At 37.1% G+C, this 15,346-nt stretch overlaps 2 protein-coding genes across 3 annotated transcripts in view; one reads left to right on the top strand and one right to left on the bottom strand.

Moving 5' to 3' along the window:
- Atg16 (Autophagy-related 16) overlaps positions 1-15,346 on the top strand; it is a 351,557-nt gene that overhangs the window by 90,579 nt on the left and 245,632 nt on the right. The gene's annotated exons all lie outside the window — the stretch shown is intronic.
- The window catches only part of neo (ZP and PAN domain-containing protein neyo), a 207,742-nt gene that overhangs the window by 81,959 nt on the left and 110,437 nt on the right, over positions 1-15,346 (bottom strand). The window contains exon 1 of one of the 2 annotated variants that reach the window (XM_074137307.1): positions 1,267-1,547. The exons of the other annotated variant lie outside the window; for it this stretch is intronic. The gene's annotated coding sequence lies outside the window, so the exon portion shown is untranslated. Of the gene's footprint in view, positions 1-1,266; positions 1,548-15,346 lie in introns of those variants that run through there. 2 annotated transcript variants of the gene reach the window in all.

Here is a 15,346-nt window from a genome sequence, read left to right as displayed (position 1 = left end):
AGTATAATTTGGATTGCAAGATATTTAAAAGTTCCAAATCTTGTAAAAAAACAAGGACACATCATTCTGGAATAAAAAGAAAAAGTTTATTGAGAAAAATTCCCTGAGGAATGGCTAGCGCTTCCCGGCGCTAAAAAGGGTTAATAAAATTATTTTTTTTTAAAATCCTGTCAAATATTGGAGCATACTGCGGAGAATGGGGGATCTTGAGTACATTCCTGGCTGAGGAAAATCTCTGTTAAAATGAATTTTTCCGAGAAAAAAAGCTTTTTTTAAAAAAATATAAGTGATAACATATTAGAAGTTATAATGAAAAAAATCAATGAATCCATATTTGAGAAGCTGTGAGCCAGATTAGAAGTAAAATGGCCACTATTTAAACAAAACAAGATCTGGCAGGAAACGCTTTCTCTTATTCCGTTTCTTACAGTAGTAAGTGATGAAAAAATTCTACGGTTTTCCAGCTAATTTGGAGTTTTAGCAACGTTTTCCAAGGCTAGGGTAGTAAAACTGCCGTTTTTACAGAAATGGAACTTCAGAGGAAAAGTTCCTACAATCATTTTTCACGAAAAAAGAAAAAAGTTCCAATGAAACTGACAAGTCCTTTACAATAAGTATTTAGTATAATCTGTTGAAAGTATTTAGCTCAGATTGGCTTTCCTCAGGGAAATCGCTGAAAAACCGAACCAACCATCCAGGACTGTAGCACTTCGAGGAATGCAAAGTGTTCTCCAAACCTGGAATTCATCGCCATACTTTTAATCTAGATCTAGATAGTTCCCGTACACTTTACAAGTAAAGCATTATCATTGCATTCTTTCAAAAAAATGTCCTTGAAAGAATAGTATTTCAAATAAAGTTTTAGATCTTTTAGATAGGGGGGAGAGAACGAGTGAATCAGGTTCAAAGAAAAGTGTTCAAGAAAAACTATTTAACAAAAAGTGGAAAATTTGCCGCGGAAAAGTGGGTAATACTTCCGGCGGACAATCGAAATATAAAGTTCGAGCTTCCTGCTATATTCGATTGGTACTCCAGCGTTCGCACACCACCTTAAACGTGTATTCAAGGGCGAACTAGTTGGATATTTCCGGCGAGAAAACTCAGCTTAGGAACACTTGGTAGTTCACAATGATGCGACAATATTTCCACTTGAAATGGAAGTATACGTGGTTATATTAAAATTGGCTAAACAATATCAGAGGTCATTGTCACCCTGGAGTGACTTACTCTCGAGTGCACTAATCTGAGAGAATTAATGGTACTCACCTGTTGCACCGTTCAAATTCCTGGACTCTTGTTGTTCCCCAAAAAAACCTGGCAGCGTTAACGTGTTCTTGTTTATAAATAAATAACTTAAATAAAAAAACTAAAAATATGTTTTAAAGTCCGAATTAACAATAATTGAATTAATTTCTTAAAGGAATTGACTGTGAAACCCGCTACAGCTACGATATGACTGACTGGTCCGAGGATGAGTTTAGGGAAGAAGTTCTTAAGTAACTAAGTGCACCAGGGGGACGACTCTGTAGTCTGCAGAACTTGTTGTAGTTGTTACTATCCCCACTCTAGAACTGCAGGCTGCTTAGGGGAACATCCGCCCCACCACAGTTCAGCGATGGGTTCCCCCTACTTCCATCGAGCTGTGCTCGTAGTGCTGATGAGTGTGTGTACCTGTGTCTCCTCTGGCCTAAATACTTGCAGTCGGCCGTAAAAGAAACATTGGAAGGAGTAAGAAGAATCGAAGGGCCGTTAGCCTTGCGTACGTGTGCGTGCGTACGTACGTATGTGTGTACGCCTTACATCGGCTTTTACCTGTCTTGCACCTAATTATGTGGTATTCATAAAAAAGCGGAAATCTTTTACGCAAAAATTTTATTTTATTCTCGGCCATCCGCTGAATTTAGAATATTTATGGCCACTCAGTGAATATGGGGACTCTTTTGGAAATGTACTTCTTCAAGACGTGAACTTGCATTCCAGACGATACTATCGTGTTGTGATATTCGATTAACCTTTTATCTGTTCAGTTCGATTCGGTTTATTTGTTTATTTTGTAATTTACCATCTGTATAAATATATACAATAAGTAAATATGGAGAGAGTGATGAACTGGTGCGGGAGGAGAGCAGGAGGAGAGAAACTACCCAGCGGTAGCACTCTCTATAGGAGAGAGGAGAATGTGAGGAGGAGAGATAGGAGAACAATGACATTTAGTTCTTCAGACTGCAAGGAAGTCGCGGGGTCACTGGCGATTCAGTCGGCGAGTAGGATTGTTAGGGATTACAGAGGAGGTTATTTAATTCTGAAGAAATTAGCCCCCCCAAAAAATTGAATTTTAATTAATTTATTTTCTTTCGAAAGTGCGGAACTTTTACTGAAATTGTAAAAACCGACTGAGATTTTAGTACAATAAGAGATATTGTAAGAAATCCTAGGAAGGTGATTAGTTCAGAGGGGTTAGCGTAACTGAAATTCCCTGTGGAGATCCCAACTCCGAATTCAGCGGTTTCTTACAGTTCACTGTCCGGTGATGGGACAGTGTTGTCTGTAACGAGAGAACATTTCCAGAGACCGGCAGTGCGCTGGAAAAAAAAGCTCCGGACTCCCTCCAATGACCTCAAAAATACATTTTTAGAAATTTCGTGCATTACTACTAAGTGCTAAATCGTTTCCTGACCTAGCCAATCAAAGTGTGGCAGGTGAAACAGTCTTTTATCTTTTATCCCGATAAAGTCTAAGGTTTACTTGATTCGCGGAGGGAATGGGAATAATTTGGGTTTTTGTTCGTTCACCTTCATCTTGCATTAGCGTAACCAGGGTTCAAGGAATATGTAAGATCAATTCCAGGTCACCTAGTAGATTATGGACAGAAATTACTGGGTTCTATGTTGGCAAAATAACGAATAATTAAATTTTTACTTCCGCTGCTAAGGCAGAATTTACTCGCCTTTCCGAGTTCCCTGTACTCGATAAAGTGTTCTGTGTTTGTCTCTCTCTGTCCAAGGTCGATCATTTGCCCATCTCCGTTGGGTGTTATCTATCCAAAAGAGAATCATAGATACTTCAGATTGGATATTTGGTTAAGTTACCGACTTAGTGGCACTGGCAAAAAGATTTCCTCTCTCAAAATCAAACAACCGGAAGCTGTCAAGCTTTGGTTTCCGGTTTATTAGTGAGTTTATCGATAATAACTCCAACGATATATTAAGTTTTAGCTGAAGTTTATTTTAAGGATAATTTGGGGATTGGGGGCAGTTAAGCATCTCTCACTTCTGTATGTTCAAGTTCAAGAACATTGGTTTTAGGGGAAGATTCCCCGGAATGCGATTCGTCCCTTAAACTTGGAAGCCCTTCCACTGTTAGGGACCTATACTCGTACAGCAGCCAATAAACAGTGAACATTCCAAGTTCAAAGGACAAGTCAATTATCTGGTACATGTGCCTCCCCGACTACTACCTTGGCTTCCAAAAGTCTTCTTTGAACAGACGGCAGTCTGTTGCGTAGAAGTATCCTCCGTCTTCCCCACAGAATCTGCTAGATCTCGAACTAAAACCTCAGGCTACCTCTACAGGAAACTGGCCAAACTTCAAAACTTTCGACTGCCTCAAAATTCTGGGACTAGAACGGCCCAGAAGCTTAGAGCTCTGTTGACTTCCTCCTGTTTTTGCACTCATTCTAGAAAGATATGTCATCTATTTAGTCTAGGCTATAAAAGGGGTGCAGACCACCCTAGGGATGTAGCTACTTAATGCGCGTGTCTCTAGCGGAAATTGCTATTTCGTATTATTGTTTTTTGCAATTTGACTTAATGTTTGCTTAAATTACTGGTGACCCGTAAACCCTCTTAAGACGGGCAACGTGTTCATCTACTCTGGTGCACAGATGGTCGACCAGAAGATCTTACATATTTGTACCTCCAGTAAAAGAGAGAGAGAAAAAAAATTATATATATATCAACATTAATTCTGTGACTACCTACATTACTTACTCTATATAATAGCCTGAGCAGTCACATAGTCCCACTTCCTTTTTAGAGCTTTCTACCTTTAATATAGATTTTAATTATTTACCTTATTTAGCGAGCAATGTAGATTCTTATTGTGTGTATGCAGTTCGTTTAATTATACTCGTGGATTTATTATTATATACTTTTTTGTTTTGTTAATCAATTCCGGAAGTTTGTGCATTAAAAAAAAAAAGAGCAGTGGTTCGTTGCACTTCCTACGAACAGCTCCACCGTCGAATTCGAAATGACGTCCACGTCATACCATTAAGTAAATTTAGCAGTTTTATTCAGCACTAATTCTACCTTTCAGTAACAGTTCACTAAGTAAATTGCTGTTAGGGAAAGGTGCTTGGGGATTTCCGTAAGAGTTAATTTACTTCCTTTAGAAGAAGGAAGGCCCTCTATACGTAGGATCATTTCCTCCATCTAATGTAACGATTTACTTACTAAATAATGTGAATATGAATTAAATTCAAAGTAAAAGTGGCTTCCATTAAAAGAACCTAAATGCCAGTTTCAGTCATGATAAACTTTATTATGCCGGAGCTTTCGAACTAGGGTGACTAGGTCATCTTCAGGGATAAATTTATACAATATACTGTTTTACGTCATTGGAGGGTTGGTGTGTCTTCTGTCTTTGTCTGTTCATGGACTGAATGTGATCGGTCTGTGTGTGATATCTCTTTGGTTGTAAGGAAATCAGTGTTGCCAATTGTCACAAGTATTTTTGTAGTAAGTTGTAGCGTATATGTTGTTTAAATTGTTGGTGTCAGTTTTTAAATTTTGACTGTTTTCTGTCTTAGATACGGTACATCATGACTGAAACTGGCCAGTTATTTTTTTTTCATCCTACTGAAACTATGAATCAGTCACCAAAACAATAATAAACAATAAAATAAAGAACCTTATTTTGAAGCCAACTATCAATTAGTAAAAATGCAAAGTTTTTTAATTTTATTTTTAACATCCGTGTGCTTCATCACCAGAATTTTTGTATTATTTATTTATGATTTAAGGCGCGTCAACATCTATGGTTATTGGCGCCCGGAGTTTTTTCTTCAGTGCACTGCCGGCCTCCGGACAGTGTTCTCTCGTTACAGACAACACTGTCCATCACCGGACAGTGAGCTGTATGAAGCTCCTAGGAAGAGAAAAAAAAATCTAAGGGTCAGCAGCTGGATTTTCAAACCCGGGACCTCCACGTCCGGGAGTCCAGTACGCTTACCGCATAGCTAATCCCTTCCCTCCTATTATTTATTTATTTTTCAAAAAAAAAATCTATTACATTTTAAAGACTAGGGAGGGATTGTGTGTGAGTGTATGAGACAGAATCACGCCAAAAAACTTGATCCTTTGACGAGTTTTCTAGTTGAATTAATTATTAGATAAGAAAGGCAGTGGAATGTAGGAACGGAAGTCAGCATTCAGGATGTTGACCTTAACAGTGGCGTTTCCACTTTTATTAGGTTGTACAGAAATTTTATTTTATTTTTTTGGTTTACGGTGTACCACTTTTAGGATATTATTTATTCAAATATTTGTGAAAAGGTCACAGAATGGTGGTGTCATTTGGGTACAGCTAGCTTGTGGTATTTAAATAATTTTTAGTTATAGTTGTATCTGTTTCTGATATTTGGCAATTTTTTTAGTGGAATTTTTTGTAGATTTACAATATCGTGTACGTTTAAAGTGATAGCGATGGCACTTTATGTCTGAAAAGATCACAACAGCTGGAAGGCTGGTTATTAGGACAGGCTGAGCCTTAGTAACTGTGTAACTCCTCTGAGATTCTCACCTACATCCGTTTTATAATCTGGATAATGTTAGAATTCAATCTGGAGTAGATACACAGACAGAAAACACGGGGGAACACATTTGATGTTAACAGCGTAAAAACAAAAATATATATACAGGGTATCCCAAGCTATATGGATAACGACTTTTTCTCGGAAACTAAGATAGCTAGAAAAAAAACTAAAAAATACGTGTTCCCTTAGTTTTTTGTTAGAAATCCAAATTTAATTTGTCAAATTTTTTTCGGTGCTTCCGGAAGCGAGATACAGGCACCAACTTCATTTTTTCAAATAGGAAGGTGGGGTTTTTATTTCAGATATAGATTCCTCTACTTTTTTAAAGAAAAATTTACTCGAACGGTTTTTTTCTGTGAGCGATATTTTACAAGTTACGAATGAAAACATGATTCTTATAAGAAATTTCAAAATAATAATATTATAACGGTTTTTTTGGTTGAATATGAAGAAAAGTATTAAAAATTTTACTCCTCATTAATATTACAGATCATGCTCGAAATGGTCTCCACCATAGAGATGCATAGACATGCTCTTTCCCGACAATTGTCCCTTACTGCCAAAGAAATAGATTCGAATTTAACCGAGTTACAGGCATCTATTATTGTTTGCTTTAGTTCATTTACAGATGCAATTCCGGCTTGATTCTGATCGCCCCCTGTGTCAATATAACACGCCCATCAAATTTCCTTTCGAGGTATCTCTTTACATGCCTGATGGTGTTATATCGACACGGGGGCTATTCAGTGGCCACTTCGTTCACCGGATTTGACACCTATGGACTATTTCCTTTGGGGATACCTGAAAAACAAGGTGTTTATTCATAACTTTTTTCTTTCTTTCCTTATTTCTGCTTACCTAAAAGCATTTCTAAATCTAGGTGCATCAGAATCATGGCGGGGATTACATCTGTAGATGAACTAAAGCAAACAATAATAGATGCCTGTAACTCGGTTAAAGCCGAATCTATTTCTTTGGCAGTAAGGGACAATTGGCGGGAAAGAGCATGTCTATGGTGGAGGCCATTTCGAGCATGATCTGTAATATTAATGAGGAGTAAAATTTTTAATACTTTTCTTCATATTCAACCAAAAAAACCGTTATAATATTATTATTTTGACATTTCTTATAAGAATCATGTTTTCATTCATAACTTGTAAAATATCGCTCACAGAAAAAAACCGTTCAAGTAAATTTTTCTTTAAAAAAATAGAGAAATCTATTTCTGAAATAAAACCCCACCTTCCTATTTGAAAAAATGAAGTTGGTGCCTGTATCTCGCTTCTGGAAGCACCGAAAAAAATTACAAATTAAATTTGGATTTCTAACAAAAGGGAACACGTATTTTTTAGTTTTTTTCTAGCTATCTTAGTTTCCGAGAAAAAGTCTTTATCCATACAGCTTGGGACACCCTGTATGTACGAGGGTCGTTTGAAAAGTCCGTGCAAAGTCAGAGAGATAGCACCACTGGCGCGTATCGAGGTTATGTTTAGTTAGTAGCATCTCTTGGAAGAACACACACCAAGTTTCAGCCAGATCGGTCTATTTCTTTGTGTTTGGCATTCGTTTGAATCGAGGAAGTCGAGTGATTTCCAAAAAATGGACGAAAAAGAATTTCGTGTGTTGATTAAACACTACTTTATGAAAGGCAAAACACCTCAGGAGACTAAAGAGAAGCTTGATAAACATTATGGTGACTCTGCACCTTCGATTAGAACAGTTTATAAGTGGTTTCAAAATTTTCGGAGTGGCCATATGGGCACAAGTGACGCTGAACGTTCTGGACGCCCTGTTGAGGTTACTACTCCAGAAATCATTGATAAAATCCATGATATGGTGATGGATGACAGAAGAGTGAAGGTGCGTGAGATTGCTAGTGCTGTGGGCATCTCGAATGAACGGGTACATAATATTTTGCATCAACATTTGGTCATGACAAAGCTATCCGCAAGATGGGTGCCGCGATTGCTCACGCTTGACCAAAAACGAAATCGTGTAAGGACGGTTTGCAGCTGTTCCAGAAGAATCCGCAGGACTTTAAGCGTCGTTTCGTCACTGTGGATGAAACATGGATACATCACTACACTCCTGAGCACTACACTACCAAGGGGGAATCTGCGCCAAAAAAGGCGAAGACCGTTCCTTCGGCCGGAAAGATTATGGCGACTGTCTTTTGGGATTCGCAAGGAATAATCCTCATCGACTATCTGGAAAAGGGTAAAACTATTACAGGTGCATATTATTCATCGTTATTGGACCGTTTGAAAACCGAGCTGCAAGAAAAACGCCCACGATTGGCCCACAAAAAAGTCCTTTTCCATCACGACAACGCACCAGCTCACACCTCAGCAGTTGTGGTCGCAAAATTAATGGAAATAGGGTTCCAACTCGTTTCACATCCCCCCTATTCTCCAGACTTGGCTCCCTCGGACTACTATTTGTTCCCCAATATGAAGAAATGGCTGGCGGGAAAAAGATTTTATTCAAACGAGGAGGTGATTGCAGAAACGAATGGCTATTTTTCAGACTTGGACAAATCCTATTATTCGGAAGGGATGAACAAACTAGAGCAGCGTTGGACGAAGTGTATAAGCCTAAAAGGAGACTATGTTGAAAAATAAAAAAGGTTTACCCCAAAAATTAAGTAGTTTTTATTTTTGCTCGGACTTTTCAAACGACCCTCGTATAATTGTTAATAAGCATACGCCCTGTGAAGTTCTAAGGTCGCAGAAGCTTGGCTAAAAAAAATTAATATTCTTTCTTTTCTTTCCTGGTTTAGAATTTTTTTTAAAACTTGGAGCTTGATGAAAGACACGTGGGAAATCACGTGGATCGTAGTAAGAGAAGATCGTGTGAGTTAGCGTGACCTAGATCCTTTGGTACCAATGAAATGTCAAAAAACATATTACTTCCGATGGAAATCTTGAAACTTAAACATTTGATAAGCGCTCGCAGCACTTCCTGTTACCTCTGAATGCTCCTAGCTGAAACACTTACTTCCGCAAGCGTGAATATTAACAAAAAAACAAAACTTATAGTTTTTTTTTGAACTGACTACTAAATTCTGCTTTTGAAATGTTCCGTTTGCGCATACATGTTCGCGCATATATGTATATATTCTCTCTCTCTCTCTCTCTTATTATTTACTTCCAGAACGGGCCAAATAGAAATTGCATATTCTGTGTATAACGTTATTATGCATTCTCTAATATACAGCGGAATCCATTTTTCCCTTCTCACAAATGAATTTTTAAAACTCTTATTTAAATTTGTATGAAAAACATTCCAAAGAAATATTATTCGGAATAATATAAATATGAATAACCGATGAGAAACAGCTGTAACTCTGGCTGTTGTGTTTATTAGTAAAAGGCAAAATAACCTTTTGCACTGTAACCTTTCCATATATTCTTTTTTCTTTTCTATAAAAAGAATCATATGTTTAAATAAATATTAGATAAAAAAAAAAAATACTAACATAAAGTGTTAATTTAGTAATAATCTTTTCTTGTGAACTCTGACTGGGAATTAGTGATAAATTCTGCTGACTTGGACACAATTATAAGATATCCTTCCTTGTAAAAGTTATCATAGTTCCATGAACAACTTTATTACCCTTAGATTTTCTCTTCCTAGGAGCTTTTTACAGCTCACTGTCCGGTGATGGACTGTGTTGTCTGTAACGAGAGAACCCTGTCCGGAGGCCGGCAGTGCACTGGAAAAAGCTCCGGGCGCCAATTACCATAGATGTTGACGCGCCTTAAATCATTAAAAAAAAATAATAATATAATAATAATACTTTATTTTCAAAATTAATGAAAAATATTAGGTCGGCAACTAAGTGATTGCGTATTTTAAATAAGAAGGAAAATTCAAAAGTTTTCCTTAAATATATAACTTTTCCAGTTAGGTATTGTCCGTTTTTGTCGATGACCTTTCGCCATCTTTCAGGTAGTATCATAATTCCATGTTCATTAAACTTTTTTCTGATTTTTTGCCAGCAAAAAACGAATCAGCGTCATTAAAACTTTTACCATTTAAGGAGATCTTCATGGAACGAAATAAGTGGTGGTAATCTGAAGGCGCAAGGACAAGGCTATATACAGGGTGAACCAGTAAGTATTGTCCATAGGCCCACTGTGTGAAGTACATCTAAAGTGGAGTTCAATGACGTATTGGCCAACTTCATATTTTCCACTGTTCTTGAGTGACGTCACTTTTCTAAAACATTAACTTTTTTCCAATAAAAATGTTATTACTCAGAAAGTTTTAGTCTGAATTCGATTCTGATGACACGGTTAGAAAGGCAGATAAACAAACGTAATTTTTCATACGAAGATAAAAGGAATCCTGGAAAATGGTATACCGTTTGAAAGCCCATTAAACAAGGAAACAAGGACTACTATTTGTTCCCCAATATGAAGAAATGGCTGGCGGGAAAAAGATTTTATTCAAACGAGGAGGTGATTGCAGAAACGAATGGCTATTTTTCAGACTTGGACAAATCCTATTATTCGGAAGGGATGAACAAACTAGAGCAGCGTTGGACGAAGTGTATAAGCCTAAAAGGAGACTATGTTGAAAAATAAAAAAGGTTTACCCCAAAAAATTAAGAAGTTTTTATTTTTGCACGGACTTTTTAAACGACCCTCGTAAATAAGAAAAATATAAATTATTTTACGTCATGGATTGAAATCCGTCTGTGGGGCCTTTATTGAATTCTATATTATATATTTATAGAAGTGTGAATTCAGCGGCCCCTCTCGGTTTACCACAAAATTGGATCAAAACAGGAAACAGCGCTTTGATGTATCGATCTTTTTTTTTTTTTTTTATCCCCAAAGTTTAATATTTATATTTTAAAACAGACAGTGGCAGAAAAGTAGTTTTTCGAAACCCCCTTTGGCGGGACAATAATAGTTGTAAAAAAAAAAAAAAAATGTTCCGTGTTAACCATAGAACTAGAATAGTTGGGAATAGTATTTAAAGCGACCACAATACTGTCGGTATACGAGTTACGGAATACAGTTAGAGTTGGCTATGGCCATACATGGTATTAATACCACAGCTAACTGCTAGCACATACACTGTTTACTAACTAAAATACAAACATACACGATATACACACAGAACTGTATAAATAAAGCTGGGCCGTATCTGATAGCATTGCTGCACACACTTCATTAAAAACTCTTTGTTTTGTTTTTAAAAAGTTAATTTTCTTATTGATTGTTTTTTAACAGTTAATCTATCGCTAATTAATTATTCTTGGATTCTTTAATTAGGTTAACTTATTGTGGTAGGGGGTTAACTTATTGCGCCGTAGTGACTTCCTGCATTTTTTTTTACTTCGTCGTACGATCGGTGTTGTAATTGTGCTGATTTCCGTTTTTTTTTCCCCATTGTATCAGAAATATCGTTTTCCGAGTTGGAAAAATAAGGGTTTTAGCGTGTACCCACTGTATTGCAAAACAGGAAGCCACTGAGAGGTTACCGCCCAAATTGGTCAAGCCGAAGGACTATTTTATCGAATCATTTTTTTTTTAATTATATCGATGTTGATCCCTGTGAGTTTTATTTATCCAGGTTGAAGAGCAGGGTATAGGGAAGTGGTTGGGTTTCCGGTGTGGGGCACGATGTACTGTCTTCCGCTCTCTGGACGTACGATACGAATTGACGTTGCAGTAGTTACTGAAAACCCTCACTTCACTGACAGAACACGATATTCTATTCCAGACTACTGTTTCCCAGTCGAACCATCCAGACGGGACATCGCATGGTGGCTCTGCCATTCGGGGGAATAGAGTTGGCTAATCTTCGTGTTAATGAGTTCCTCACACAAACCGTTCTCCAAAAATAAAAACGATATTAAACTATTTTATTTCCCGCCCCCCCCAAATTTGAGGAAAATTTCGGCTGACCAGAAAGCACTCGCTTAATGTGAACAGATTTTCCAGTATTTTTAGATTTTTCTTGTTTAAAGTTGTCGTAACTTTGATTTGAAAAGTGTTTTCCAGGGAAATTGAATAGTGAGTTGGGGAGGGGTTCTTCTTTTCCACTATGACGTCATTTTCTGAATCCTGCATCTTGATGATTAGAAGGAGGGTTTAAGTTTGTTAAAATCGGGCTTAAAGAAATCCCTTGAACCGGAAATACTTTTTCATTTAGCGGATGGTTACTTTTCTTGAAGAAGGCTCCCAGGTTTCCTTGGAGAACGTTTCAGTGTAATGTGCAGTTTAGAACCTCGAGAATTTTCAGTACGAGCTAGTGATGCTGCAAGTAATCATCACATAGATTCTCCTGTTTGTAGGTATGTGTGTACGTGTGGACTGAGACGATGTTGAACCATTCGGGAAATTAGTCACGATACGGACGCAACAACATGCGTGCGCACACCGGTGTTGGTGTTTTTTTCCTTCTTCTTCTTCTTCTTAGGTTTTCTTTTTCTTGTTCTTTCTCTTTCTGGAAAATGGTTGTCCACCAAAAAAAATTATCTGTGAACTTGGATGGTTCCAACAGCACACATACAAAAGGAGTATTAATTTTATTTAGAACGGTTCCGTGGGAAAGGCGATTTTCTGGGCGGAGTGTGGGAAGTGATGTGGTGCAGTTTTCCTTTGCGCAGTTTCCTCGATAAGCTTACAGTTCCTTCACCTACTGGTTACTGGGCATGGTTTATGAATTCCTGGTTACCGGTAGATTTACCACCATTTAAATTATTCTAATATTCTAGGCTGATATTTAGGTGCTTAAATAAAGAATCTTGTTCTTTTAGTTATTAATTTTCTGGAAACTAAGATTTAGATTTAGCAGCGGGATGGGACCTACGCCCTACGGCACCGCAGCCACAAGAGGCTTATTGTGACAACTCCCTCTTGGATCTAGTAGACGAAACCTCCTCTCCTAAAGAGGTTAAGGAATTTCCCTACTAGTTCTTTTTGTGCTACTATCTCCTTTACTTTCAAGATTCCAAAGGTTTCATTACTAGTTGACTTGTTCATAGTATGCCCCCTGTAGAGGAGGTCCTGATAGCGGCAAGCGTGTCGTCACAGATCGCTTCTAAAATTAAGACTCTCTTCAGAAAAAGCTTCAGACCTAAGTATAGAAGGGCTTAAAGTGAAAGTGCCAACGAAACCCTTGGTCAGACAGACTTTGTCCAGACATGGAAATGATCCCACAACCAAAACTGGAAAAAAATCCATTTTTTCTTTTAAAGTGCAACTTCCGAGGAGGAGGGTTTTGCTAAACTTACGTTCTTCTATCCTTTTACGGGCGCTACAGTCCTAAAAGGACCAGGGCCTCCTCAATCAAGGCTCCCCACTGAGCTCTATCCAGAAGAGCCTTCTCCACCTTCGCACACCCATTTTCCTTCAAATCCCCCTCGACGTCATCAAGCCATCATCTCATTCATGGCCTACCACTTATTCTGACGCCTCTGGGGCCTTCCATATAAAAGGGCGTTTAGGGATTCGGTTATCCACCAAGCTGTCCACATGTCCTAACCAACTTAATCATCCCTTTTTTAATACATTGAACGATGTCTGCTTCTCCATAAAGAGTTTGCAGAGTTCCAAGTTGGTGCGGATTCTCCATCTTCCTCCTCCCTCGTTCACAGGACTATATCTCTTCCTCAATACTTTCCTTTCCCACACTCTCAAAGCTGTCTGGCTCTCTTGAGTCCTGAACCCAAGTAAACTTAACGTACCCAAACAAAATGCGGATCCTCGTTATTATAAGCTCAGGTGTTTACACACACACACTCACACCTCAGAAAAATTCCACTTTTTCAGACTTCAAAGCACCCTTTCCGACAAAAAAAACTACTCACTATCATAATTTTAATAATAAGATGGAGGAGAAATGTTATAAGTAACATGTTAAAGTATTAATAACAAAAAAAACAAAAAAAAAACGAACGAATAAACGAACTATTACCTAGTTGTCTAGAGTAACGTCATAAATAATAATAATAGACGCATCTAACAGTCATGCAGTTTAATAATAACAAGTGCATGATCGTGTGATTAGACAATTATAGGGCAGCCATACCATATGCATGAACTTGAGTTATTCCCGGCCATATATTATTTATTTTAACCCCACTTCTTATATCACTTTTTAAAAATCTTCTTTGGTTTATTTAAAAAGAGATTAAGCTGCACCTTTACTTAAAGTACTTACTCAAAGTGTAGCGTAAGTGAAATATTTAAGTAATTATTAGTTGGAAACGAGGGTGTTAGAGCGCTCCTCAACTTCTTCAGGAAGGAAGACCGTTAGATTTTGTTGTTTTTTTAATTTCTTTATGGTTATATTTAATAGCTATTGTAGGCTGGATAAACTGTTCTCTTTATTATCATTATTATTATAACCCATGTACGTAGTCGGTCAGGTAACCGACATTTTATTGTTGTATGATGTAACGAATTTAGTGTGAGGCTAGGAGTGTAGGAGCTAGCCTGTAATATGTACACGTGTCCTAGTGACAGGCTCACGTGTTACAATCTCTCTGTCTCTTCTATAGGCGTTTATTAAACAAGAACGGAAACTGTAACTTGAACAACTCTAATACAACTAAGTGTCGTCTACTTCTTCTTCTTCATCTTCATCTTCCAGATAAAAATTACATAGTTTTTGTTACATAAACATTGTTTTATAAAAAAGTTAAATATTTGTTCTTAGTAATGCTATACAATTATGTATTTACACCAGTATTCTGTAAATAAGTCTGCAGTAAATGAATCTGGCTTTGAATCTCTTCAACATCTCTCATTTGGTTTTTCTTCAAAAAAGAAAGCCTCTGAAAGCGTTTCCCAACCTTTTTTTCCGGCTCGCATACCACTTGGTAGTATAATCCAGAGTTGGGCACTGATTAAAAAAAAAATTAAATTCTAAATTTAATTGATTAAATTTTTCAATTGATTAAATTTATTTTTAATTTTAATCAGAATTTAATCGGTGAATTTAATCGTAATTTTAATCATATGACAATTATTTAATCAATTAAATTTCAGATTTAATCGTTAATCAAACTAATTTAATCATCCACTTTTATGGCTTTTCAACCAATAGTTCGAACCACATATGGCGAGGCCATTTTTCTGAACGTCTTCAGAAAATACTTTTCGGTTAATTTTTGTAGACATGGACTTCTTCACGAGTCTCTAGTCCAGTGGTTCTTAACCTTTTCATAGACACGGAACACAATTATATGTATATATATTTCTCGCGGAACACTAACATTAAATAAAGTGTATAAGAGAACAAAATTTCATACCAATACGTGGTTCACGGTGAGAGATATAGAACGGCCATAATTTTACAGAATTTCATGACCCAAAAAATTTTCAACCCTTTATATCATCTACATTTATAGATCTGTGCACAAAATAACTATAGTTTATAATTGAGAAAAACAAAGTGTACAAGAGAACAAAATTTCATACGAATACGTGGTTCACAGTGGAAGTTATAGAACGGCCATAATTTTACAGAATTTCATGACCCACAAAATTTTCAACCCTTTATATCTTC

The sequence above is a fragment of the Rhodnius prolixus genome, unplaced genomic scaffold (assembly GCF_049639745.1).
Source record: "Rhodnius prolixus isolate KJV_2025 unplaced genomic scaffold, Rpr scaffold_5, whole genome shotgun sequence".
Classification (NCBI taxonomy): Eukaryota; Metazoa; Arthropoda; class Insecta; order Hemiptera; family Reduviidae; genus Rhodnius; species Rhodnius prolixus.
Note: the sequence above shows the minus strand (reverse complement) of the source record. Positions and strands in the feature narration are given on the sequence as shown.